At 38.0% G+C, this 26319-nt stretch overlaps 1 protein-coding gene across 4 annotated transcripts in view; it reads left to right on the top strand.

The window, feature by feature from the left end:
• Positions 1-26319, top strand: part of FANCC (FA complementation group C) — a 278492-nt gene that overhangs the window by 15261 nt on the left and 236912 nt on the right. For 3 of the 4 annotated variants that reach the window (XM_019423448.2, XM_019423451.2, XM_019423447.2), the window contains exon 2: positions 9959-10019. The exons of the other annotated variant lie outside the window; for it this stretch is intronic. The gene's annotated coding sequence lies outside the window, so the exon portion shown is untranslated. The remainder of the gene's footprint in view (positions 1-9958; positions 10020-26319) is intronic. 4 annotated transcript variants of the gene reach the window in all.

The following is a 26319-nucleotide window of genomic DNA, read 5'->3' as shown; positions in this document are numbered from 1 at the left end:
CCTTCCTATACTGTTGAGAGTTCTTATTATGATTAAATGTTGGATACACAAAATAAAGAGATGTAAAAAGGATATCAAAATATAAAATGTTGGGAGAGGTAGTAAAAATGAGAGTTTTAAAAAGCATTTACATTTAAGTTGCTACCAACATAAAATATACTATCAATATATGTATATAGAGAGGCTGTTAATGTGAACTTCATGGTAACCAGAAAGCAAAAACTTGTAGTATATGTACAAAAGATAATGAGAAATGAATGTAAATATGATACTATGGATAAAGTCATCAAACCACAAGGGAAGAGAGCAAGAGAAGAAGGAAGGAAGAGAGAGGAACTACAAAACAGCCAGAAAGCAGTTAACAAAATGGCAATAAGTGCATACTTATTGATAGTTACCTTAAATATAGGTGGATTAAATTCTCCAATCAAAAGGTATAGAGTGGCTGAATGGATTAAAAAAACCAACAAGACTCATCTATGTATATTGCTTACAAAAGACTCACTTCACATCTAAACAAATGTACAGACTGAAAGTAGAGGGATGGACAAAGATATTCCATGTAAATGCAAACAAAAAGAAACTATTTTACCTAAACTCCTATCACACAAAGTAGATTTTAAAAACAAACTGTGATAAAAAAAACAGAGAAGGGCATTGCATAGTGATGAAGGAGTCAATTTAAGAAGAAGATTTGGGGTGCCTGGTGGTAGCTCAGTTGGTGAAGCATCTGACTTCCACTCAGGTCATGATCTCATGAGTTTGTGAGTTTGAGCCCCATATCTGGCTCACTGCTGTCAGCACAGAGCCTGCTTGGGATCCTCAGTCCCCCTCCCTCTCTGCCCTTCCCTTGCCCTCAAAAATAAATAAATAAAACATTAAGAAAGAAAAGAAGATATAACATTTGTAAATATTTGTGTACTCAACATAGGAGTTGAGCTGAGCAAATATTAATAGACTTCAGGGGAGAAATGGACAGCAATGCATTAATAGTAGGGAACTTTAATGCCCTACTTATATCCATGCATAGATTATCCAGCTCCCCTAAAAAAACCAGGAAGAAAACATTGGGCTTAAATGACCCATCAGATCAGATGAACATAATACGTATATACAGAACATTCTATCCAAAGCAACAGAAAACACATTTTTCTCCAGTGCACAATTCTCAAGATAGGTCACATTTTAGGCCACAAAACAAATCTCAAAATTTAGGAAGATTGGAATCCTATCAAGCATCTTTTCTGACCACAGTAGTATAAAACTAGAAATAAGTTACAAGAAAAAAATTGGAAACAATACCAAAATGTGGAGATTAAACAGTCTGCTAATGAACAACCATTAGCTCAACAAAGAAATCTAAAGGGAAATTAGAAAATACCTTGGAACAAATAAAAACAGAAATAGAACATTGCAAAATCTGTGGGATGCAGCAAAAGCAGTTTTATTTATTTTTTAACTTTTATTTATTTTTGAGAGAGAGCGAGCGAGCACATACAAGCAGGGAGGGGCAGAAAGAGAGGGAGAGAGAGGATCTGAAGCAGGCTCCATGCTGTCAGCAGAGAACCCAATGTGGGGCTCGAACCCACGAACCATGAGATCATGACCTAAGCTGAAGGTGGATGCTTAACTGACTGAGCCACCCAGGCGCCCCACAAAAGCGGTTTTAAAAGGGAAGTTTATTTACAGGCCTACCTCAAGAAACAAAAAATATCAAACAATCTAACTTTTCACTTAAAGGAATTTGAGAAAGAAGAGTAAAAGTTAAGCCCTAACAAAACCCAAAGTTAGTTGAAAGGATGAAATAATAAAGATCAGAGCAGAGATAAATGAAATAGAGACTAAAGAAAAAAATAGAAAATATCAGTGAGACTAAGAACTGGTTCTTTTTTTTTTTAAAGACGAGTTAAACCACTTGAGTTCATTTTTTAAAAGTTTATTTATATTGAGAGAAAGAGTGAGGAGGGGAGGGACAGAGAGACAGAAAAAGAGGGAATCCCAAGCAGGCTTTGTGTTGTCAGCACAGAGCCTGATGAGGGGCTTGATCGCATGAACCATGAGTTCATGACCTAAGCTAAGATCAAGAGTCAGATGCTTAATCAACTGAGCCACCCAGGCGCTCCTAGTTTGTTTTTTTTTTTTTAAGTTTGAGAGAGTGTGCACACACATGCAAATGGGGGAGGGGCAGAGAGAGAGAGGGAGAGAGAGAATCCCAAGCAGGCTTCACACTGTCAGCCTGGAACCTGACAACGTGGAGCTTGATCCCATGACCATGAGATCATAACCTGAGCTGATATCAAGAGTCGGACACTTGACTGAGCTACCCAGATGCCCCAAGAACTAGTTCTTTGAAAAGATAAACCAAATCGCCAAACCCTAGCTAGACTCACCAAGAAAAAATAGAGGGCTCAAATAGATAAAATCAGAAATGAAAGAGAAGTTACAGTTAATACCACAGAAATACAAAGGATCATAAAAGACTGCTGTGAACAATTATGTACCAATAATCTGGACAACCTAGAAGAAATGGATAAATTCCTAGCAACATAATTTTCCAGGACTGAATCATGAAAAAATAAAAAATCTGAATAAATTTATTATTAGTAAGGAGATTGAATCTCTAAACGAAGCACTCCCAACAAAGGCCCAGGACCAGATAGCTTCACTGGTGAATTACCACATATTCAGAGTAGATTTAATACCTGTCCTTCTCAGACTCAAAAAATTGAAGATTTGGAAAAATGTTTCCAATCTTATGAGGGGAGGAGTTAGATGGTGGAGTAATAGGGGGACCCTGGGCTTGCCTCGTCCATTGAAAATAGCTAGATCAACATCAAATCATTTTGAACATCTAGGAAGTTGATTGAAGGATTAAGAGAACAATCTGCATGTTTTGAGGGAGAAAACTTGGCAGGTACAGGTATGGAAACTTGAATTGGGAGAGAGAAAAGCCTCAGTACTGCAGAAGGGAGGGAGCCTTTTTTGTGGAGAGGAAAAGGAAGAGGGGGGAAGAGAGCAGGATGTTGGGTTCACACAAGAGAAGCACTCCCCCAAAACCATTGACTGGGGAATCAGGAGGAACTATCACAAGTTTTTGCAAATGGTGGAGCTCAAATCTGGAGGTTTTGAAAGTCTGTACCATTAGCTGAAGTCAATCTGGGTGGGCAGCTGTGCTTCTCGGGAGAAGGGCAGGGCCCTGGGAGTGGACAGCAGATAGCGTGGTGTTGGGGTCCCCTGGGTTGCACTGGGAGAGAATGTTCCCCTTCCCAGAGTGCATTTGGAAGAGGGTGTATTGCTTCTCCAATGATTAAAGACCCAGCTGGTGCCTTTGAGCAGCCGTTCAACAGCAAGGGACAGAGGTACATGTAGAGGGCAGATAATCTGGTTGCAGCTTTCTGTTGTCATTCACCGTAAACTCCAGGCAGCTCTGTGGCTGTGTGACTACTTTTCTGGGACAGAATGGTGCTAAGCACAGTGCTGCAAGGCTCTCTTCTGGAGGGGGGCAGCAGTCTGCCTTTAACTCCTTTAAGATTTGGAGTTTTGAATCCTGGCTGCACACCAGAGATAAAACACAGGAGAGCTGTGGCTGTGTGTGTGTCGGTGGCTCAGGCACAGAAGGGTTGAGGGCAGGGTTCTGATGGAAGTCTGGGACACAGAAGGAGAGATCATTTGCTTGTCTGGACTCCCTGAACAGTGGCAGGTGCAAGCTACCCTCCCTAGGGATAGGAGAGTGGGGTGATGCCATCTTCCCTTCCTGCACCAGCGCAGGTGGACTTCAGTGAGCAACATAGTGCCCTCAGTGGAGGCTGCAGCCTCTTACACCAAACCCCACCCCCCTGCACCCTGCTAGGGCAAGTCTGACTGTGTGAGCCAGTGCAGCTGGCCTCTGCCCCAGAGGACCAACACAGCCCCCACTGCCGACATGCACCAAGTCTACTGATCATAGAGTGCTTAGTTCTGGTGGAAATAGGACCAAACTCATTTTATAAGGCCATCATTACATTGATATTAAAACCAGACAAAAACAAGATGAAAAGAAAATCCTAGGTTAATATTTGTGATGAACTTACATTAAAAATTCTCAACAAATGTTAGCAAACCAAATTGAAAAAGGATCATACACCATGATCAAAGGAGCTTTATTCCAGGGGTGCAAGTGTGGTTCAGTGGCCATAAGTCAATCAATGTGATACACCGTGTTAACAAAATGAAGTATAAAAATCAGATAATCATTTCAATACATGCAGAAAAAGGACTTGAAAAAATTCAATGTCCATTTATGATAAACTCTCAACAAAGTGGGAATAGAGGGTGGTTATGTATCTCAACATAAATAATGCCATATATGACAAACTCACAGCTAACGTCATACTCAACAGTGAAAAGCTGAAAGTTTTTCCTCTAAGATAGGAACAAAGACAAAGATTCCCACTCTTGCCACTTTTATTCAACATAGAATAGAAGTCACAGCCACAGCAATTAGGCAAGAAAAAGAACTAAAAGACATCTAAGTTGGAAAGGAGTTAAGTAAAATGTCACTGTTTGCAGGTGCTGTGACACTGTATAGAAAACCCTAAAGGTTCACCAAAAAAACTGTTAGAACCAGTAAATGAATTCAGTAAAATTTCACAATACAAAATTAAAATGCAGAAATCTGTTGTTTCTATACACTAATAATGAAGTAGCAGAAAGAGAAGAAATCCCATTTACAATTGCAAGTAAAAGAAATACCTATGAAAAAATTCAATAAGGTGAAATATCTGTACAATGTAGACTATAAGATATCAATGAAAGAAATTGAAGAACATACAAATAATGGGAAGATATTCCATGATCATGGATTGGAAGAATTAATATTGTTAAAAGTGTTCATACAACCCAAAGTAATCTACAGATTTAGTGCAGTCCCTATCAAAATTTCCATGGCATTTTTCACAGAAATAGAACAAATAATTTAAAGATGTGTATGGGCCTCAAAAGACCCTGAATAGCTAACTCAATCTTAGAAGAACAAAGTTAGAGGTATCATGCTTTCTGATTTCAAACTATACTACAAAGCTATAGTAATTAAAACAGTATGTTATTAGCATAAAATCAGTCATTGATGGGATAGAATATAAACTTACACATATATGGTGAATTAATTTCTGAAAAGGAGCCAAGAGTTGCAACTGGGTAAGTCTTTTCAATAAATGGTTTTGGAAATGGACAGCCACATGCAAAAGAATGAAACTAGACCCCTATCCTGTACCATACATAAAAATGAACTCAAAATAGTTTAAAGACTTGAATGTAAGATCTGAAACCATAAAACTCCTAGAAGAAAACATAGGTGGTAAGCTCCTTGACATTGGTCTTAACATTTAATTTTTGGATTTGATTTCAAAAACAAAAATAAACAAATGGGACTACATCAAACTAAAAGAGCTTCTGCACAGCAAAGAAAACCATCAACAAAATGAAAAGACAGTCTACTGAATGGGGGAAAATATTTGCAAATCATCCATCTCATAAGGGGATAACATTGAAAATAAATAACTCAAGCAAGTCAATAGCAAAAAAGCCATACATTCTGATTAAAAAATGGGTAGAGTATCTGAATAGACATATTTCCAAAGAAGACCAGCAGGCACGTGAAAAGATATTCTACATCACTAATCAGTGAAATGCAGATCAAAACCACAGTGATATATTACTTCACACTTGTTAGAATGGCTATTATCAAAAAAAGTTTTTGAGGATGTGGAGAAAGAGAACCCTTATGCACTGCTGTTGGGAATGTACATTGGTGCATCCACTAAGGAAAATAGTATGGAAGTTCCTTACAAAATTGGAAATAGAACTGCCATATGATCTATTACCTGAAGAAAATGAAAACACTATCAGAAATATATTGTACCCCTGTGTTCATTGTAGTTCTTATTTACAGTAGTCAAAATATGGAAACAACTAAAATATTCAATAGGTAAATGAATAAAGAATATGTGGTATATATACAATGGAATACTACTTGGCCATAAAAAAGAATGAAATTGTGCCATTTGCAGCAACATCGATGGATCTGAGGGTATTATGCTAAGTGAAATAAGTCAGTCAGAGAAAGACAAGTACATGATTCCATTTATATATGGAATCCAAAAAAATGAAATAAAAACCTCATAGATATGGAAAATTGGTGGTTATTAGAGGGGAAGACAGTAGTGGGGTGGATGAAATGGGTGAACAGGGCAATTTTATGGTGCTGGATGGTAGCCAGACTTACTGTGGTGATCACTTTGTAGTGTATACAAATAGCAAATCATGTTGTATACCTGAAGCTAATATAACATTACATACCAATTTTACTTCAAGGAAAAAAAAAGCGAACCTTGTGGAATATATTAACATAAGTCATAGTATGATTGAAGCATTAAAAAAAAAGTCACCAGGGGTGCCTGGTTGGCTCTGTCAGTTTAGCATCTTACTCTTGATTTCATCTCAGGTCATGATCCAGGTGGTGGGATCGAGCACCATGTCAAGTCCTGTGCTGAGCATGGAGCCTGCTTGAGATTTTCTCTCTCTCCCTCTGCCTCTCTTGCACATGCTGCTCATAAAAATAATAATAATAAAAAAAAGTCACCAAAGTTCGTGTCTACCTTGTAATGGTATTTTAAGTAAATCCATATAAAACATGGTGGAGATGATAAGGCAGAGAGCATATCTGCTTTGCATTTAAGTTTTGTGTGGCTTGCTTGATGTTTAAGATTTTTTGAGTCATTTACAAACATTTAAACCCTAAGCAATTTCACCTTTAAAAATCCGTATTTTCTGGGTTTCTATTAAGGCAGTCTGGCAACTACATCTGACTTCTCTTGGCAGCAGCTGGTAGGAGCTAAGTTCTGGCTATCTTCTTTGGATGGTGCTCTTGTCTTCCAGTAGCCTCAAGCCCATCTGATTGCTTTACTCATTTAACTTACCCATTCTGGTTATTTTAATTTATGACCTTTGTCTGAAGTAATTTAGTAACACTTGAATCATTTTGAAATGCATTCAGTTGTCAAAGTAATACCTAGGGGGGAAAATGGGTAATTCTGAACAAATTTATCATACTTATTGTGGAAATTGCTACAATAATCTTTGTTCTCTGGTAAGTTCAAGGTTCATACTGTAGAAACTTTATTATTCCTGAACAATAATATGCTATATATCCTTCAGAAATCAGAGCTTTTGTCCTATTGGCTTTTAAAAAAATTAATTGATTTTATAAGCATGGATTTTTTTTTTTTAATTTCTTTTGGTTTCTTGGTTCATTTGTAGTAGTACTTTGGTCATAAGCCCTGTTCAATGTGTTTTGCACTTTCCAAATTATTCTCATACAGATTGTATTTGATTCTGATAGTAACCACATGTGCCAAGGTAAGAGAAGCATTAAAAAAAGAAGAAAAATAGAGTGGAGGCTTCTCAAAAAAATTAATTTGGACCAGGATTAGAAGTTCCTGAGAGATGACCCAAAAAGAGGATAGTGCTGAAGAACTTCTGGGGTTACTTCTGTTTTTGTGATTTTTGAATATGTCTTAGTTATTACAGCATGATAACCTTTTCAGTTTCTAAAGGAGCCGAGCATTTCTGGTTACCCATACTGAACTTATTTTAGCAGAAAACATTCACCTTCAATAATAACTTCTCTTTGAAATGTTTACAGAGAAGGAAACTGAGGTTAGTGGCAAAGCTGTTGATCATTACCCCCAGAAACTGACTCTGGTCTGGTGCTCTTCTCATTGCATCGGCAGCCCCATGGCCAAGGATTGCTGATGCTCCCTATTGGAATATTCTTGAGCCAAGTCTTTGGCAGACTTTTTTTGTTGCATCTTTCTCCTGTGTAAATAAAGGTATTAGAAGAAATGTAGTTTTTTGAATACTGCCCAACCAGTTTCTGCTTGGTAACTTGCCCTGAGACCCTGTGAATGCCAGCAAGTAAATTAGATCCACAGTGTATTTGATATGCATATTTTCTCCCCAAACAAAATTTGAATTCCACAAACACAAATTGAGTCATTTTCTAAATGTTTGTATATGAATGGAAGTTTCTGTCCTATCCTTCTGTAACCAATACCATAAAACTTCTTAAGGTCTATGATGCATTTGTTGTACAATGTTAATCCAAAACAAAACTTTATTCTGACTAAATTTGTAGCTATAGAGAGATACCAAACTCATTTCCATTGATCAGTACAACATGTTTGTACCAACCAGATCTAAAAAATCTGTAAAGGAGTGCCATGCTGTAAAGATCTTATTATAGTTGTAAACACAAGTGCAGCTGTTACAAATCTAGCAAAACCTCAGATTAAACAATTTAAAATTTACTGAAGATGACATTCCAGAGCCATTTTTCATAATATAAACACTCTGGGACATGCCTTTGAAATGAGTGGGATTGTCATTAATATTAATGCCACTGAATTCAAGGCTGGGAAGTCATTTCTTTTTGAGCTTTATTTTCACTCCTAATTTTGGAATAGAATATGTTTTTAACCTGAAGTGTGGCATGTTTATTCACACCCTGAAAAAACTTGATCCTATTGCTTTTAAATTGTAGGAATGCAAAAATACGGTATAAGTATTTTATTCTTTATTTAAGGTCTCTTAAATTAGTTTGTTAGAATTAAGTTTGGCAAAAATTAGCTGTTAATGGAATCCAATTGCCTTAGTCAATTAAAAAAAGTAAAAGGAGTTGGTATTTTAGAATTATATCAGTTTGACAATTTAGAATGCTGTATTTAAGGGAAGAATTTTATTCTAAATGATTTTGAGCATGTTTCTTGTGGTCTTGTCTTTCAGCTAGACTGCGGTAGGACAAGTTTTCAAAATCTGCACTGCTCTAATTTGTTTTTCTCCTTATTTTCCACTTAAGTGTGGTTACTGGTGGGGTATCAGTTGAGCAATATAGTATTTTCTAGAGCTACGTTCTGTGCTTTGATTTCTTATGAAATCTGGTATGATTTTTTTGTGTCAAATTTAAGAGTATACAAGAGTCCACTGGAAGCTCTTTGAGTGAACTGGGTCAAATAGTTCTGGGAGTGTGTGTGATTGTTTTGCTTTTGTTTGCTTATTTATTGATGACTGCGTTTTAAAATTCCATTTGCCTTTACTGAATTACTCTACTGGACTGTTGAGGAAGCCTCTAATTTGGGTAATAGAACAGTTAAATGATTATTGCTAAACTATCCTTAGTCCTTAATTAAAAAGAGGCAACATTTTTATCAAGAGGAGGCAGTTGACTCTCCCTTATTTACATTAGTTCTTCAATTTTTGTTAAACATTTTCTGATCTGGAGAATTGAAGCCAACCATTGTCAAATACCATGTTGTAACCTAAAGTTGGTAACTGGAAGCGCAGAGCTGATCAGAAAAACTGGCTTTTTCTATCAGTATAGAAGACTGGTGTATACCTCAATGATTGCTGTTGCTTTTGTCTCCTCCTTTCTTTTTTCTTTCCTTTTTTTTTTTTCTTTTTAATTTAAGAGTTTGTGGAGGTTTCTTTGAATTCTTTCAGCATTTACATAAAATTCTGCATTTTGGGAAGGAAATCTGGGCAGATACAAAAGCTTCTTTTCCTGTTTTAAAACTTTTCTCATGGGGCGCCTGGGTGGCGCAGTCGGTTGAGCGTCCGACTTCAGCCAGGTCACGATCTCGCGGTCCGTGAGTTCGAGCCCCGCGTCAGGCTCTGGGCTGATGGCTCGGAGCCTGGAGCCTGTTTCTGATTCTGTGTCTCCCTCTCTCTCTGCCCCTCCCCCGTTCATGCTCTGTCTCTCTCTGTCCCAAAAATAAATAAAAAACGTCGAAAAAAAAAAAAATTTAAAAACATTTAAAAAAAAAAAAAAAAAAAAACTTTTCTCAGTAATTCTAGGATTTTCCTTTATTATCATCTATTCTTCTATCCTTTCTCTGATACCACATCTTCTTGTTTCTCTTTCTAGGTTTATTCCCTGCTTTTGGTGGTGGATATCCTCTAGTATCTTCTTAAATGGTGTGTGAAAGGTGAGTTATTTACTGGTCACTGCCTACTGAATGTATCATTATTCTAGTCACACTTGATTGATAGTTTGATGAATATAGAATTCCATGTTGGAAACAATTTTCCTTCAAAATTGTGAAGGCATTGTTGCGTTTCCATTTACCTTCCAATGTTTTTACAATTTTATGTGGTGTGCTATGGTGTGCTATGATGTTCCTTTCATCCAATGTATTGGGTACTTGGTTTGCCCTTTAAATCTGGAGACTCTTGTCTTTTAGTTCTGAGAAAATTTGTTTTCACTGTATCCTCTCCTCCATTTTCTTTGGAGCTCCTTTGTTTGGAATTTGATCTCCAGGACTGATCCTCTGATTTTCTTATCTTTCTCCTGTTTTCTCTCACATTGTCTTTTTGCTCTACTTATGAGAAATTTTTTCAAATTTAAATTCTTTCTTTTCTTTTAACAAATTTTTTTTAATGTGTATTCATTTTTTTGAGAGAGAGCGCGCGCATATGCATGCGTGCCAGTGGGGGCAGGGGGGGCAGAGAGAGAGGGAGACATAGAATCTGAAGCTGGCTCCAGGCTCTGAACTGTTAGCACAGAGCCTGACGCAGGGCTCGAACTCATGAACCAGGAGATCATGACTTGGCCGAAGCCAGACACTTAACCGCCTGAGCCACCCAGGCTCCCCTAAATTCTTTTTTTTCTATTGAGTTTTTCATTTCTACTATGGTATGTTTAATTTCCAGAATCATTCTCTGAATGTTCTTTTGTTAATATTCTGTCCTTATGTCATGGGTATAGTGTTATTTCTTCTGTATTCTGAAAATGTTAACGTTAAGACTTTTGGAAAAAGATTTTAAAGTCTTTTTCCTTTCCCCCACCCCCCCTTGTGACTTCCATGTTGCTTTTTATCTGTATATTTTGGTTTCCTCTTTTATGTTAGAGGTTTCTTCAGATGTCTGGTAATCAGTCCTTGGTTGTATGCTTATATTTGCAACAGGGAACTAAAAATCTCATTCTGAGTGCATGGGAGACACTTAACTGACTTAGATTCCCATTGAGATGGTCAGGTTTGGCCAAGTTTTGGGGAACTCTCACATATCAGTAGGCATATCAGAGTTGCTTGTCAACTGTAAGTCAGATTGAGTGGGGTAGGAAATTTGGGGAGGGGGCAGATTTCAGCATTCAGTATCCCAGTTTACATGTTTTTATGTAACTCCTAACCCTGTACCTCTACCCCACCCCATTCACTGCCCCCATTTGTTGAATTGTAGCTCTGCTCTCAACTGTGGCTATTGACTCCTGGTCCAGAGACCCTACGTTTTATCATCTCCAGAAAATAAATCACCTCTTTTTGGTCAGGTTGGGGCTGGACTGCCAAGAGTTGGAATGATGTGGAAATGTGGATATCTAACTGCCTCTTAGATAGACTTCAAACCAGTTGACTTTATTTTTGGTGTCCTTCATCCCTATTTCCAGATGTCCCAGATTTCTTTATTTCCTGATCTTGTTAGTGGTCCAGCAGTATAAAATGGGGTGTACAATGAGCTGGTTTTAGCTTTCTTGTTGTCCCTCTGGGATTCTGTTTTTTCCAGTCTATTAAGTCAGTCACCACTTGTCTATCTGCTTTCTAGCTTGTGAAATTCTATTACTGTTTTCTCCTTTTCTATTTTCTTCATCCATGTAAGTTTATGCCTAAAAAAAAAAAAAAAGAAAGAAAGAAGAAAGAAAGAAAAAGAAAAGTAAATTTCTTTATTGTCATCTTTATAGGGTTTCAGGAAGGATTGAAACCTGTGTTTATTAGTCTGGCCATCTATATCTGGACGTTCCTCCAGCAAACACCTCTCTTTTTTCTTAAATATATGTTTTCTGTATATATTTTCTCCCTAAAATGGCTTGCTTGTTATTCCAAACTGTGTTTTGAAAATTCTGATTCATATATAACTAATAAATTGGGATTACCGGTAGTGACATTTCTATATGCAGCCATGCTACCAGCAAGGTGTTCCATTCTGTTTGCTGCAGGTCTGATAGATGGATGATGATATTAATTTATTGAATGAATATTTATTAAATATCTGGTCTGTGCATAGCTTTGCACCAGGCTCTACTATAATAGTGAACTACTAAATAAGAACAGGGTAGGCTGTAATACCAAAAAGACATGTTAAAGAAAGAATTCAGAGTCTTCTAGAACTTAGGATTGCTATGATATAGTAGCTGTAGACATATCAATTGAACTGTAAAGCAAACAGACCTAGATGATCTTTTTGAACACACATGTTAAGAAGAATATCAGTCTGAGTGATTGGTAGGCTCCATAGATATATTTGTCCTCTAAGTGGTTGGAAGTAAGATTCTGGGGCTTAGGACAGGTGATAGAGCTGAACTTAAAGGTGGATGGATCATCGGTAGAAGCTCATGTTATGAAAGTAAATGGAATGGTTTGTGGAAAGTGAGATGAAAGAGGCCAGAAGATGGAACCCCCTGGATCACTAACATTTATGGGTATTTGGAGGAAGAAGTTTACAGGCAGATAGAGTGCTCTGTAGCTTCTTCCCTTGTAGAAAGATCAAGTAAAATGAGGCTGAACATGGAGAAGTGCTTGGGAACACTATTTTTACTAAAAGATTTAGGAAACAAACAGTTTTATATTAAGAAAAAAACCCCGCCCCTATCTCTTAGAGAATATTCACCCCAGTTATAGAAGCCCTGATATATAGAGAGGTGATGATCATCTTAGCCTGATTGTGATAATTGTAGAAAATGGACTGGATAAGGCCAGGGCTGAAAGAATTATGGGTTGGAGTGGAACCTGGGAAGATTAACATATAGGTATATGGAGTTCTTTTAGTAGGGATAGATGTTTGGTGATGTGAGTTAAGAAAGTGCATTGATTGAAGTGTTAGAGGTCTTCCAGACTACTCCAGCTTTGATGATTCACTAGGAAGACTTCATAGAATTCAGCATGTAGTTGTCCTCATGATTATGATTGATTACAGGGAAAGGACACGAAGCAAGATCAGCGATGGGATGAAGTCCGGAGGAAACCAGGCACAAGCTTCTAAAGAGTCTTTTCCCTTTGTAGTCAGACAGGACATATTTCCTCCAGCAGAATTGTGACAACGTGTATAATGTCATCCCTCAGGGAAGCTCATTAGAGAGAATCAGTGCCCAAGGTTCTTACTGGGGGCTGATCACATAGTCATCCTCTGCCTAGCAGGTACCAAATTCCAGACCCTTAGTAGGAAAGTAGATGTTCAGCATAAATCACATTGTCTGTACAGCTTAGGCACTGTGAGTCCCTCTTAATAGTTAGGGAGGTGGGAACTCTTTCAGTATCCAAGTTCCCAGAGTCTAGCCGAGTGCCAGTGTTACAAACACTCCTTTCTGAGGAGATGAGTTTTAGGCCTGCTGTGTTAATTCTTTTTTGCACAGTCATTTTAGGAGTTAAGCCATTTGGAGGGTCCAAGTTAAGTTTTAACCTTGGTAAATTGCAAAGGTGTCTGATGGCAGGGTTAGAGTCCTGCACAGGTGTAAACTGGTGGTGTGGTAAGTGCAGGCAAACGACTAATAACCTTCTAGAAGATTATGAATTCAGGGTGAGAAATATATTCCACGGAATATTAGAACTCATGATAAAAAAGGTAATTATGGGTGAGTGGAAGGTTATGCTACGGACTGAATTTTGCCTCCATCTATTCCCTGCCGATTCATATGTTGAAGCCCTGATGTGACTGTGTTTGGAGATCAGGCCTTTAGAGGCAGTAATTAAGCTTAAATGAGGTCATAAGGGTGGGGTCAGAATCTGGATTAGTGCTTTAAAGGAAGGGGAAGGGAGATCTCTTTCTCTGCATGTGCACAAACAAGAGGTCATGTGAGCATACAGAGACGGTGGCCATCCACAAGCCAGGAAGAGGAACCTCACCAGGAACCGAGTCATCCAGAACCTTGATCATGAGCTTGCCAGCTTCTAAAACTAAGAAAATAAACAGTGTTGCCACGCTGTTTTTGTTATGGTAGCCTGAGCAGCGTAAGGCAGATTGGGATCAGATGAGGACCTCAGCTTTATCAAGGTGAACTCTGTGTGGAGCAGGAGAATATTAACATGGCACTGGGTTTCTGTTTCTGTTGATTTTTGGTGATTTGCTGGATACTTTTTTTGTCTGTTTGCTTTTTACTTAGCTAACTCATCCCCATACCACCCTTTTTGAATTAGCATAAGTTATTAAACCAGGGTTCTGGATCTGTGCCTTCCAGTATCATAGTCAGTAGCCACATTTGCTTCTGTAAATTTAAATTCAAAATTCATTGGAATAAAATAAAATAAAAAATTCATTTCTTCACTTGTACCTGCCACATTTCATGTGTTCAGTAGCCACATGTGGCTAGTGGCTATCTTAGTGGATAACATAGACATGGATAGAATATTACCATCATTGCATACAGTCTTGCTGGGCAGCACTTTTCTAGATTGTTGCTTCACAACAATTCTCTCTTCTTTATTTTCTGTCTTGGTGGTTCTGAGCTTTTCCAGGTTCAAGGCATACTTCTGACTACTAAGATTTTTGATGGGTTTCTGAAAAATTTTAAAACAACACTAAGAAATGAACAATAGTTGCAGTGCAAATTCGGCTAAAGCACAATATGTCAAGCAGAGTCTATAACAGTATCTGCGATTATCATGCTATTCATTTGGTCACTTTTCTGCAGTATGTGCCTTTAAAAGAGATGTTTTCTATCTCTAATGGGTTTGCTTATATATCCATAGGACAAAGAACTTGGATAAGCACACATTTGTTCTCTGATACCTGTTTTCCTCTTTTTCTCCTGGAAGTGATAAACAGGAAGCATCAGTAACCAGGCTGATTTGCTGTGAGCACTGGTTAGTCTGAGGAATCCTAGGCCAAGGGTAGGTCAGTGAAAGCTGCAAATGATCTGGCATTGTTTGGAACAGATTGTTTCATGAGATAGTAAGTAAAATAATGGTCAGAAGCCTCTTAATTCTCCATGGTACCCCATTCTACCAGTCCATGTCGTATATGGGAGCTGTTCTTGAGAATCCTCAGAACAACCCTGTGAGGTAGGTATTATTTCATTTCTGAAGCCAAGTGAAGGCAGCATTCAGAAATTTCATATAATTTGCCCTGGGTCACCAAGCTAGTAAACAGAGATGCTGGATTCAAACCTTTCCGTTGGTCTTCACAGCTTGTGTTTTTTCCACCATAATGCAGCTGGACTTGGCCAGGGGCCCCATCTCCCCACTGGGTGGGAAATAGCTCTCTCAAAGCTGTGTTCTTTATAAAAGGGGTTCTTTGTAAATTCCGAACACATTTAACTCCAGGTAAAGACTGAATGACCTAGAAAGGGATATTTATCCTTTTATTTTAAGGGATCATTGTTGTTTTTATTTTAATTACATTGAAAACAGAGAAACTTTTTTTTTTTTTTTAAAGGAGAAGAATCACTCATTATACCAGCACTTATTTTGGAATCATTTTCCCCTGCTTATACAGACACATATCATGTATTATACATATTTGTCTGCAGCTTCCTCATTTGACTTAGGAAGTTAGGATGAACATCTCTCTAAGTCGGTCAGGAATAGTCATTTTGTAGTTAACTGCTCTGTTACTTGAAAAATGTATTTTGTTTTTTAAATGGTTATTGTTATACCCACTTTAACTACTCTTCTCCATTTTAGCCTCTAGGTCTGTTTTTTCTTTGTATGGGGTTAGTGAGAAACAATTGCAAGACAGGAACAAAGTCTTAAATTTGGTGGCACTCAGCACCAAATAATTCCAGATGTTTGCTTTTCCCTGCATATAGAAAGAACTCAGTCTGATGCTGTGTTTGTTCTTCTCATCCTCCCTTGTCTTTATTTCTCTTCCATTTCATTTAATTTTAACCTCAATACCAGACTTGTTTTGTGCAGTCCTTGGCCTGCTGCTGTGCTGTCTTTGCCACTGGCTCTCCCTCCAGCCCCCAGTCACTGATGTGTTTCTTGGCAGGGAACAGAAATGATGGTGGTCCTCTCGGTTGACTCCGGAGCACCCCAAGTCAGCAGTAATACTTGGCATAACAAGTACCAGGGTGGGATAACCACACATCCCTGGCCTGGGATTTAAAAGTTGTTAGTTGTCCTGTGAGCTGTGGTTTAGCGATCTACTTAAGGGAGAGATTGAATTTATTTCTTACAGGCTTCTTTTTCTTGGTCATCGTCTGGTATTATTGCCTTATTATTATTTTATTCCCTTTTATTATCTTTGGCTCAAATTTTCCTTTTAGCCATTTTTCTTTGATCATTTTTTCTTATCTTCCCCTTTGTGATTCTTTAGACTTCTCTATTTTATTTATTAAAAAAATTTTTTTAATGTTTATTTATCTTTGAGACAGACACAAAGCATGAGCTGGGGAGGAGCAGAGAGAGAGGGAGACACAGAATTCAAAGCAGGCTCCAGGCTCTGAGCTGTCAGCACAGAGCCCAATGCGGGGCTCAAACTCATGAACTGCGAGATCATGACCTGAGCCCAACTTGGACATTTAGCTGATGGAACCACCCAGGCGCCCCTGGACTTCTCTTTTTTAAATCAGCCTTATGCTAATCTGATTTTCCTTCTGCTTGAATCTAATCTGATTTTTCATTGGCTCGGGACAGGGAGGGTAAGGTGAGGAAGGTGGAGGTAAATACTCCACCTGAGAATTGTTTAATACAAAACAAAGTATTTGATTCCTTGTGTTTGAGAGACCATAGAATAAGCTAGCCACTAATATCAAATGGTTTTTGAATGCAGTCTTACAAAAAGAAGACTGATAAGTCCCTACCTCCTAGGAGTTCAGGATGCATTGTGGGAGAGAGGAGCAGGCCACGTAGGAAGTGTAAGAAAAATATGTCAGCAAAGGTAAACCAACATGTGAGGGAGAAACTGTACTAGGAGATGCATTGTGAATGGCTGATAGAGAAAAATGGAAAGGCTTTCAGAAGCAGATAAGTTTTCAGCATATAGAGATGTTTTATGTTGGTGATAAATAGAGCTATACTGTTAACTTTTATTTGAAGAAAGGTTAAATATTGACTACGGGAAAGAACCTATTCTGGGGCTTGGAAAACAAGGTTTTGTACTCAGAAGACAATTAAATATAGCTAACAACTTTAGTACTGAACTGCATAAGTTTTTACTTTTTTTTATTTTTAAAATGTGGCTGGAATATTGTTATTTATTATATGTAACATATCTAGCAATAGAATAATTATTAGTGAAGCATTTAAAGAGATATACAGATGAATCAGAATTTCTTAAAATAACATATTTTTCTTCTTTGGGGAAATCCTAGTTAAAACTGGAAAAACTTCAAGCTTTATTATAGCTCATTGCAAATTTTGGGAATTTTGATATTGTCCAGCGAAAACTTCAGTAGATTTTAGAAACTAGTTATTAATTGACCTCAGTTCTGCACATTTTTGTTGTTTTGCAAGAGTACCCTTAAGGTTTAAATCAAGTTAAAAGTAGGGTAAATGGTGTGTGCCTGTAAGGTCAGACTAAAACTATATTTTTTCCTGTCAGCACCTGAGTAGAAAAAAACTAGTTTAAGAACTTGACTATAGTTTAGAATCTTACACAAAACCACATATACTATAGTACTTTTAAAACCTGGATCCAAAATGTAGAATCATTTTGTTTTATAGAACTTAAAACTACATCTGATATTACTATGTCTGTGCTGTCCTGATACAGTTTTGGATTGCATTAGTGGTACAAGAATGATTCCTGTATTTAAGTAGCATACACTGCACAGATGGTATCAGTTTTGAATCTACTAAGTAAAAGAAAACTAGAACAACAATGATTTGCCAGTTCATTTTTACTGATTTTTATTTATTTTGGATGACTGTAGTCACTGTAAAGGTGGCAGACTGAACCTGGAAACTAGAGCCAAGAACAGAGTGGGTGGGCGCCCCTCCTGTTCTCTACCACATGTCTGCTAATTTTTCCCGGGAGAACTAGTGTGAGTTCTCTCGGGGTCTAAGACTTTGCTCCTTAACATAATACTGCCATGATTAACCCCCTCTCCCCTCCTTGTTTCTTCAATTAAGTGTCTACAGGTCAATTAAACCCTCCGTAGTTCTTACATCCCTATTGTCCTTTGCCTAGCCTTTTTTTCTTATCATCCCTGGATTATGTCATCCATTTCCATGGCTTTCATTACTTTCTATGTGTGGATGGTTCCCACATCTATGTCTTTAGCTCAGATCTGTCTCCTATAGGCCATTGCTTGTTGGACATTTTCGTTTGGAGGTCCCAAGTATCTTGTACTCAATATGTCCTAAACTGAACTCATCTTTCTATCCAAGCAAATCCTTACTCCTCTGTTCCCTCCTTCAGTGCATGATGGTACTGTACACCTAGTTCTCTAATCAGAAACCTGAGCACCGTCCTTAATTCCTCCGTATACTTTTTTTGCTGTGTTCAGTCAGACACTAAATATTGCATTACCCTACATCTTAAGTGTTTCTTGGGGTGCCTGGGTGGCTCAGTCGGTTAAGTGTCCGACTTCAACTCAGGTCATGATCTCGTGGTCCATGAATTCAAGCCCCACATTGGGCTCTGTGTGGACAGCTCAGAGCCTGGAGCCTGCTTCGGATTCTGGGTCTCCCTCTCTCTCTGCCCCTCTCCCGCTTGCACTCTGTCTCTCCCTCTCAAAAATAAATAAACATTTAAAAAATGTTTTTATAAGTGTCTCTCATATCTAGGCACTTTTCTCCATTTTTTCATGCCATTCAGCTAGGCCTTGGGTAACTAGAAGATAGGTCTTTCTGTTTCCCCTTCTAGCCCATTTTCTACACTGCTTCTGTGTGATCTTTCTAAAACACAAATCTGATTATATCACTTTGGTGCTAAACTTTCTTCAGTTGCTCTTACAGGAGCATTCCTATTGCTCTTACAGGAAAATCCAAGGTCCTTACCACATCTTATAAGGTCCTTTCAAATTCATCTGCTTACCTGAGCAAGGTGACAACCTTGATTAGATTTGCTTTTCAGGCACTTGGGTGGCTCTGTTGAATGTCAAACTCTTGATTTCAGCCCAGGTCATGATCCCAGGGTCGTGGGATGGAGTCCCTCATCAGGCTCCATGCTGAGGTTAGGGTCTGCTTCGGATTCTCTCTCTCTCTCTCTCTCTCTCTTTCTCTCTCTGCTCCTCTCCCTTGCTCGCAATCTCTCTCTCCCTCTCTCTCTTTCAAGTTAAAAAAAAAAAATTGCTTTTATAGTCTGAAGTCCCTCTAACACCATTCATGAAATTTTATTGTGATCTATTGTCCCTTAGTAAGCCCCTGTCAGATCTGTGCACCCTTCTTCCTAAAGATAAATCATGCATATTGCAGCAGGTAGTTGTAATGTTGACAGATTCCTCTGAGAAGTCTCCATCTAGAAGTTATGCTTGATATGCTGTTTTTATTACAAACTATAGAGAATCTATCTGCTGATCATGACTGAGATAAAGTAGTGGAGGTGATTAGATGTCACCACAGCCTGTCATTTTTCCCCAGAAGTAATAAAAGAGTTAACCATCTGCTACTTGTGAAGCAGGTTTTCAAACAGGCCAACAGAGGTTGACTGTAGGAAAGGTACATTATTTCTCGCCCAAGAGAATGGGATTCCTGAAAGTCTTGGGAAGAAAAGAAGGAAGGAACAAAGGAACGAATGTCACCAGTAGAGGGATAAATATGGTGAGGTCATAGTACAAAAGCATTAATAGAGTAGTCCTTCTGCTGGTCTCTATCTTGAGATGCCCTAAAATGTTTGTTTTCATTATTAAAAAAGAAGTCAGTGTAGGCGTCTCCCAGAGAAGGGAGCAATCTCTGGTTTTGGCAAGACTGTAAAACAACTGCATTATGTCTTATTAATCTATGCTTTGTCTGAAGACAGGTCCTCTTACCTCAGTCTTTTACAAATGCTCTTCCCTCTGCATGGAATATTCTACCTACTGTTTGAACACCTGTATATGGTTCAGGTCTCTTTCCCTATAAACCTTGCTTGACACCCCAAGTTTAGGTTAAGTGCTCTGCTGAGTGTCCTGTGCCATAGAATGCTTCTTATACTGCAGCTTTAGTTTATGGTTTAAGTTCACTGATATGACTAATTTTATTATTTGAGATGAAAGGGGTTTCAGGAATGTTTTCCAGAGGATTGACTAGAATCATGAGACATTTCTCCACTCCACCACTAAAGCCATGAATTTTCTTTAAACTTAATTACAATTTTGAAATATTTGTGATATACCATACTATCAGATATTCTGTGAATGAGAGCCAGCCAATCTGAGTCCAGTTGTGAATGTCTTGAATGTGAATGCCAGTATTCACATTTGGTATTCTTTTTTTCTTACGTTTATGTATTTATTTTTGAGATGGGGGGGAGGAGCAGAGAGAGAGGGAGAGAGAATCCCAACAGGCTTTGTGCTGTCAGAGCAGAGCCTGTCACTGGGTCAAACCTGTGAACGGTGAGATTGTGACCTGAGCCGAAATCAAGAGTTGAATGCTTAACCACCTGAGCCACCCAGGAGCCCAAATAGTTCTTTCAAATGTGATTTTCTTTTCTACTTACTTTACCAAAGCCGTCTTTGTCATCCAGAGGACATCTGGCTCTTTGTTATTTTCCTAGAAATGAAGCCTCCTCATACATTAAATCAGTATATTTTTATTGTTGTATCATTTTAAATAGGAATTAATATAGAGAGGTTTTAATATACAGCAGACTCTTGATATTTTCAGATTTACCTCATGCAGTTTTGACGGTTTGCAATTGATCTAAAAAATTGATGACATACACTAAGTTGTGATTTTGCTAAGTCTCATATTTGAGTAGTAGGTATGATAAGACAGATTTGGGGGCATGGGACATTGAGATAGTCAGTAAGCCTACCATACCCCTCAGAGTCTGCCTCTCGGGGTACCTTTGCTGTATACACATAATCAGAGCTTATACATTAGTTCTTATGAAACAATAAAGCATTTTTTCATGGTTTCATAAAGCCAACTGCTAGTCCTTTGATGAAAGAGAAGAAATAACATTAAGATCTAAGGAAATGTTGGTTCTTGGTGTGAACAGTAAAGTTTTGGGTAAATTGAAGACTAGGATGTCTAATTAAGTTGTGGTTGTGAACTAAAATGACAGTGAGTCCATGATAGTCATCAAGTTGGTGAACCTGTTTCAGTGAGTACCCTAACTAGTGTGAAAATTGCTCAAGTGAGTGGGAGAATGTGGAAGTTGGGTAGGTGATTCATTTGTGCTCTGAGGATATGAAGAATTTCATTATTCTTTATGTAAATATCTTTCTGTAGAAAGTCAGGGCTGGATAACAGACGCAAAATATCCAGTATTGAAGGTACTTGTCAGTTCCTGAAATAAATTTTAATGTGAGTACAGTTTGATTTCATTATTTTAAGACATGATTTGATTTTCTTTGTGTAACACAGATTTAATGTGAAGCATCAATCCATCATAGTGCTAGGGACAATTTTCCTTTTGCATTCTAGAAGATGAAGATGTTATAGTCTGGAAATGTGCTCCGCACAGGTGACAAAGGTGGAGACAAAGACAGTGATGAAGAACATGAGTAAGCTATGTGTGATGTCCATAACTCTAGTGAAGTAGTCTAATATTAGAAGTTGCTAACTGACATGTTCATCACTTGTGATATATTAATGAAGTGGAGTTTTAAGAATGCCTCAGTGGGGGTGCCTGGGTGGCTCAGTCGGTTAAGCATCTGATTGTTGATTTCAGTTGAACAGTTTGTGAGTTCCAGCCCCATGCACTGACAGTATGGAGCTGCTTGGGATTCCTTCTCTCTCCCTCTCTGTCTGCCCCTTCCCTGCTAACTTGCTCTCTCTCTCAAAGTAAATAAACTTAGGTTTATAACATGCATCAATAAAAGAAAGGACAAGAACCATATGATCCTCTCAATAGATGCAGAGAAAGCATTTGACAAAATACAGCATCCTTTCTTGATAAAAACCCTCAAGAAGGTAGGGATAGAAGGATCATACCTCGATTTCATAAAAGCCATATATGAACGACCCAATGCTAATATCATCCTCAATGGGGAAAAACTGAGAGCTTTCCCCCTAAGGTCAGGAACAAGACAGGGATGTCCACTCTCGCCACTGTTATCCAACATAGTATTGGAAGTCTTAGCCTCTGCAATCAGACAACACAAAGAAGTAAAAGGCATCCATATTGGCCAGGAGGAGGTCAAACTTTCACTCTTCGCAGATGACATGATACTCTATATGGAAAACCTAAAAGATTCCACCAAAAAACTGCTAGAACTGATTCATGAATTCAGCAAAGTTGCAGGATATAAAATCGATGCACAGAAATCAGTTGCATTCCTATACACCAAGAATGAAGCCACAGAAAGAGAAATCAAGGAATCGATTCCACTTACAATTGCACCAAAAACCATAATATAACCTAGGAATATAACCAAATCTAACCAAAGAGGTGAAAAATCTATACACTGAAAGCCACAGAAAGCTTATGAAAGGGGCGCCTGGGTGGCTCAGTCGGTTAAGCGTCCGACTTCAGCTCAGGTCACGATCTCGCCGTCCATGAGTTCGAGCCCCGCGTCGGGCTCTGGGCTGATGGCTCAGAGCCTGGAGCCTGCTTCCAATTCTGTGTCTCCCTCTCTCTCTGCCCCTCCCCCGTTCATGCTCTGTCTCTGTCTGTCTCAAAAATAAATAAACGTTAAAAAAATTTTTTTTAACAACAACAAAAAAAAGAAATCTTATGAAAGAAATTGAAGACGACACAAAAAATTGGTAAAAAGATTCCATGCTCCTGGATAGGAAGAACAAATATTGTTAAAATGTTGATACTACCCAAAGCAATCTACATATTCAGTGCAATCCCTATCAAAATAACACCAGCATTCTTCACAGAGCTAGAACAAATAATCCTAAAATTGATATGGAATCAGGAAAGACCCCAAATAGCCAAAGCAATCTTGACAAAGAAAACCAAAGCAGGAGGCATCACAATCCCAGACTTCAAGCTATACTGCAAAGCTGTAATCATCAAGACAGTATGGTACTGGCACAAGAACAGACACTCAGATCAATGGAACAGAATAGAGAACCCAGAAATGGACCCAGAACTTATGGCCAACTAATCTTTGACAAAGCAGGAAAGAATATCCAATGGAATAAAGACAGTCTCTTCAGCAAGTGGTGCTGGAAAAACTGGACAGCGACATGCAGAAGAATGATCCTGGACCTCTTTCTTACACCATACACAAAAATAAACTCAAAATGGATGAAAGACCTAAGTGTACGACAAGAAGCCATTAAAATCCTCAAGGAGAAAGCAGGCAAAAACCTCTTTGATCTTGGCCGCAGCAACTTCTTACTCAACACGTCTCTGGAGGCAAGGGAAACAAAAGCAAAAATAAACTACTGGGACCTCATCAAAATAAAAAGCTTCTGCACAGCGAAGGAAACAATCAGCAAAACTAAAAGGCAACCGACAGAATGGGAGAAGATATTTGCAAATGACATATCAGATAAAGGGTTAGTATCCAAAATCTACCAAGAACTTATCAAACTCAACACCCAAAAAACAAATAATCCAGCGAAGAAATGGGCAAAAGACAGGAGCAGACACTTGTCCACATGAGAAAATGCTCCACATCAGTCATCATCAGGGAAGTACAAATCAAAACCACAATGAGATACCACCTTATACCTGTCAAAATGGCTAACATGAACAACTCAGGCAACAACAGATGTTGGCGAGGATGGGGAGAAAGAGGATCTCTTTTGCATTGTTGGTGGGAATGCAAGCTGGTGCAGCCACTCTGGAAAACAGTATGGAGGTTCCTTAAAAAAACTAAAAATAGAAGTACCCTAGGACCCAGCAATTGCACTACTAGGCATTTATCCACAGGATACAGGTGTGCTGTTTTGAAGGGAGACATGCACCCCCATGTTTATCGCAGCACTATCAACAATAGCCAAAGTATGGAAAGAGCCCAAATGTCCATCGATGGATGAATGGACAAAGAAGATGTGGTATATATATACAATGGAGTATTACTCGGCAATCAAAAAGAATGAAATCTTGCCATTTGCAACTGCGTGGATGGAACTGGAGGGTATTATGCTAAATGAAATTAGTCAGAGAAAGACAAAAATCATATGACTTCACTCATATGAGGACTTTAAGAGACAAAACAGATGAACCTAAGGAAGGGAAACAAAATAATATAAAAACAGGGAGGGGGACAAAACAGAAGAGACTCATAAATATGGAGAACAAACTGAAGGTTACAGGAGGGTTTGGGAGGAGGGGATGGGCTAAATGCGTGAGGGGCACTAAGGAATCTACTCCTGAAATCATTGTACTAGATGCTAACTAATTTGGATATAAATTTAAAAAAACAAAAAATAAAACAAGTTAAAAAATAAATAAATAAATAAATAAATAAATAATAAAATTACACTGCCATCAACTAAAATAGACTGTTATTTACACAGGCTATTTTAAGTGAACCTCAGAGTACCCACAGGAAAAAAAGTTAAAGTAAATACAAAAAGAAAAATGAGACAGGAATCTAAACATAATATCAAAGCCATCAAAACACAAAGAAAAGAAGAAAGGGAACAGAGAGGAATTTTTTTTAAAAAGGCCAGAAAACAATTAACAAAATAGTAATAAGTACATGCTTACTAATAATTACTTTAAAAGTAAATGGACTAAATTCACCAATCAAAAGACATTAGAAAGGCTGAATGGATTTAAAAAAAGATCCACCTATATGCCGCCTGTAAGAGACTCACATCAGAAGTAAGAACAAACATAGACTGAAAGTGAAGGGATAGGAAAAAATATTCTGTGCAAGTAAAACTGAAAGAGAGCTATAATCACATCAGACAAAATAGACTATTTTTTTTAAGTTTATTTATTTATTTTGAAAAAGAGAATCCCAAGCAGGCTCCACACCATCAGCAAGGAGCCCAGTGTGGAGCTCAAACTCATGGAACTGCAAGATCATGACCTGAGCCAAAACCAAGAGTCAGCTGCTTAACCAACTGAGCCACCCAGGTGGCCCCACAAAATAGACTTTAAAACAAATATTGTAATAAAAGAAAAAGGAGGGCATTACATAGTGATAAAGAGATCAATCCAGCAAGAAGACGCAATACTTACACATGTACCCAGCAGGGATGCACCTAAAAATAGGAAGTGTATATTAACAGACCTAACAGGAGGAACTGAAAGCAACAGAGAAGACCTTAATACCCTCCGTTTATTGATGGATAGATCATTCAGACAAAAAAAAAAAAAAATCAATATGGAAAAGTAGGGCTTAAACAACATATTAGACCAGACGGACTTATGAGATATATTTAGAACAATCCATCCAAAGCAACAAAATACACATTCTTCTCAAATGAATGTGAAACATTCTGCAAGATAGATCACATTATGGGCCACAAAACAAGTCTCAATAAATTCAATAAAACTGAATCATATCAAGTATCTTTCCTGATCACAATGGTATGAAACTGGAATTTAATTACAAGCAAAAAATGGGAAAAACCAAAAAACATGGATATTAAACAGCACACTACTCAATAACCAATGGGTCACTGAAGAAATCAAAAGAAAAGTAAAAAATGCCTAGAGACAAATGAAAATAGAAATATGACATAACAAATATGACAAAAATGAAAACAGAAATATGATATCTATGGAATACAACAAATGTGATTCTAAGAGGGAAGTTAGCAGCAATAACAGGCCTACCTCAAGAAACAAGAAAAATCTCATGGTACCTGGGTGGCTCAGTTGGTTAAATATCCAACTTTGGCTCAGGTCATGATCTCACAGTTTTTTAGCTCAAGCCACACATGGGGCTCTGAGCTGATAGTGCAGATGCTCTGTCTCCCTCTCTCTCTGCCCTTCTCCAGTTTGCGTTCTCTCTCTCTCTCAAAACTAAATAAACATTAAAAAAATCTTTTTAAACAAGAAAAATCTCAACTTTATGCCAAAGAGAAGAACAAAACCCAAAATTACTAGAAGAAAGGAAATTAAATAAAGATCAGAGTGAAAAATGAAATAGAGACAAAAAAAAAAAAACAGAAAAGTTGAATGAAACTAACAGTTCGTTTCTGAGAAGATAAACAAAATTGCCAAACTCTATGCTAGAGTTACCAAGAAAAATAGAGCTCAAATAAGGAAAATCATAGAATGAAAGAGAAATTACAACTGATACCACAAAAATACAAAGGATCATAAAAGACTACTATGAACAATTACATG

This window comes from Panthera pardus, unplaced genomic scaffold, assembly GCF_024362965.1.
Source record: "Panthera pardus isolate Hobbes unplaced genomic scaffold, ASM2436296v1 HiC_scaffold_20, whole genome shotgun sequence".
NCBI lineage: Eukaryota > Metazoa > Chordata > Mammalia > Carnivora > Felidae > Panthera > Panthera pardus.
The sequence above is the reverse complement of the archived record's forward strand: the minus strand, read 5'-3'. Positions and strand labels throughout refer to the sequence as shown.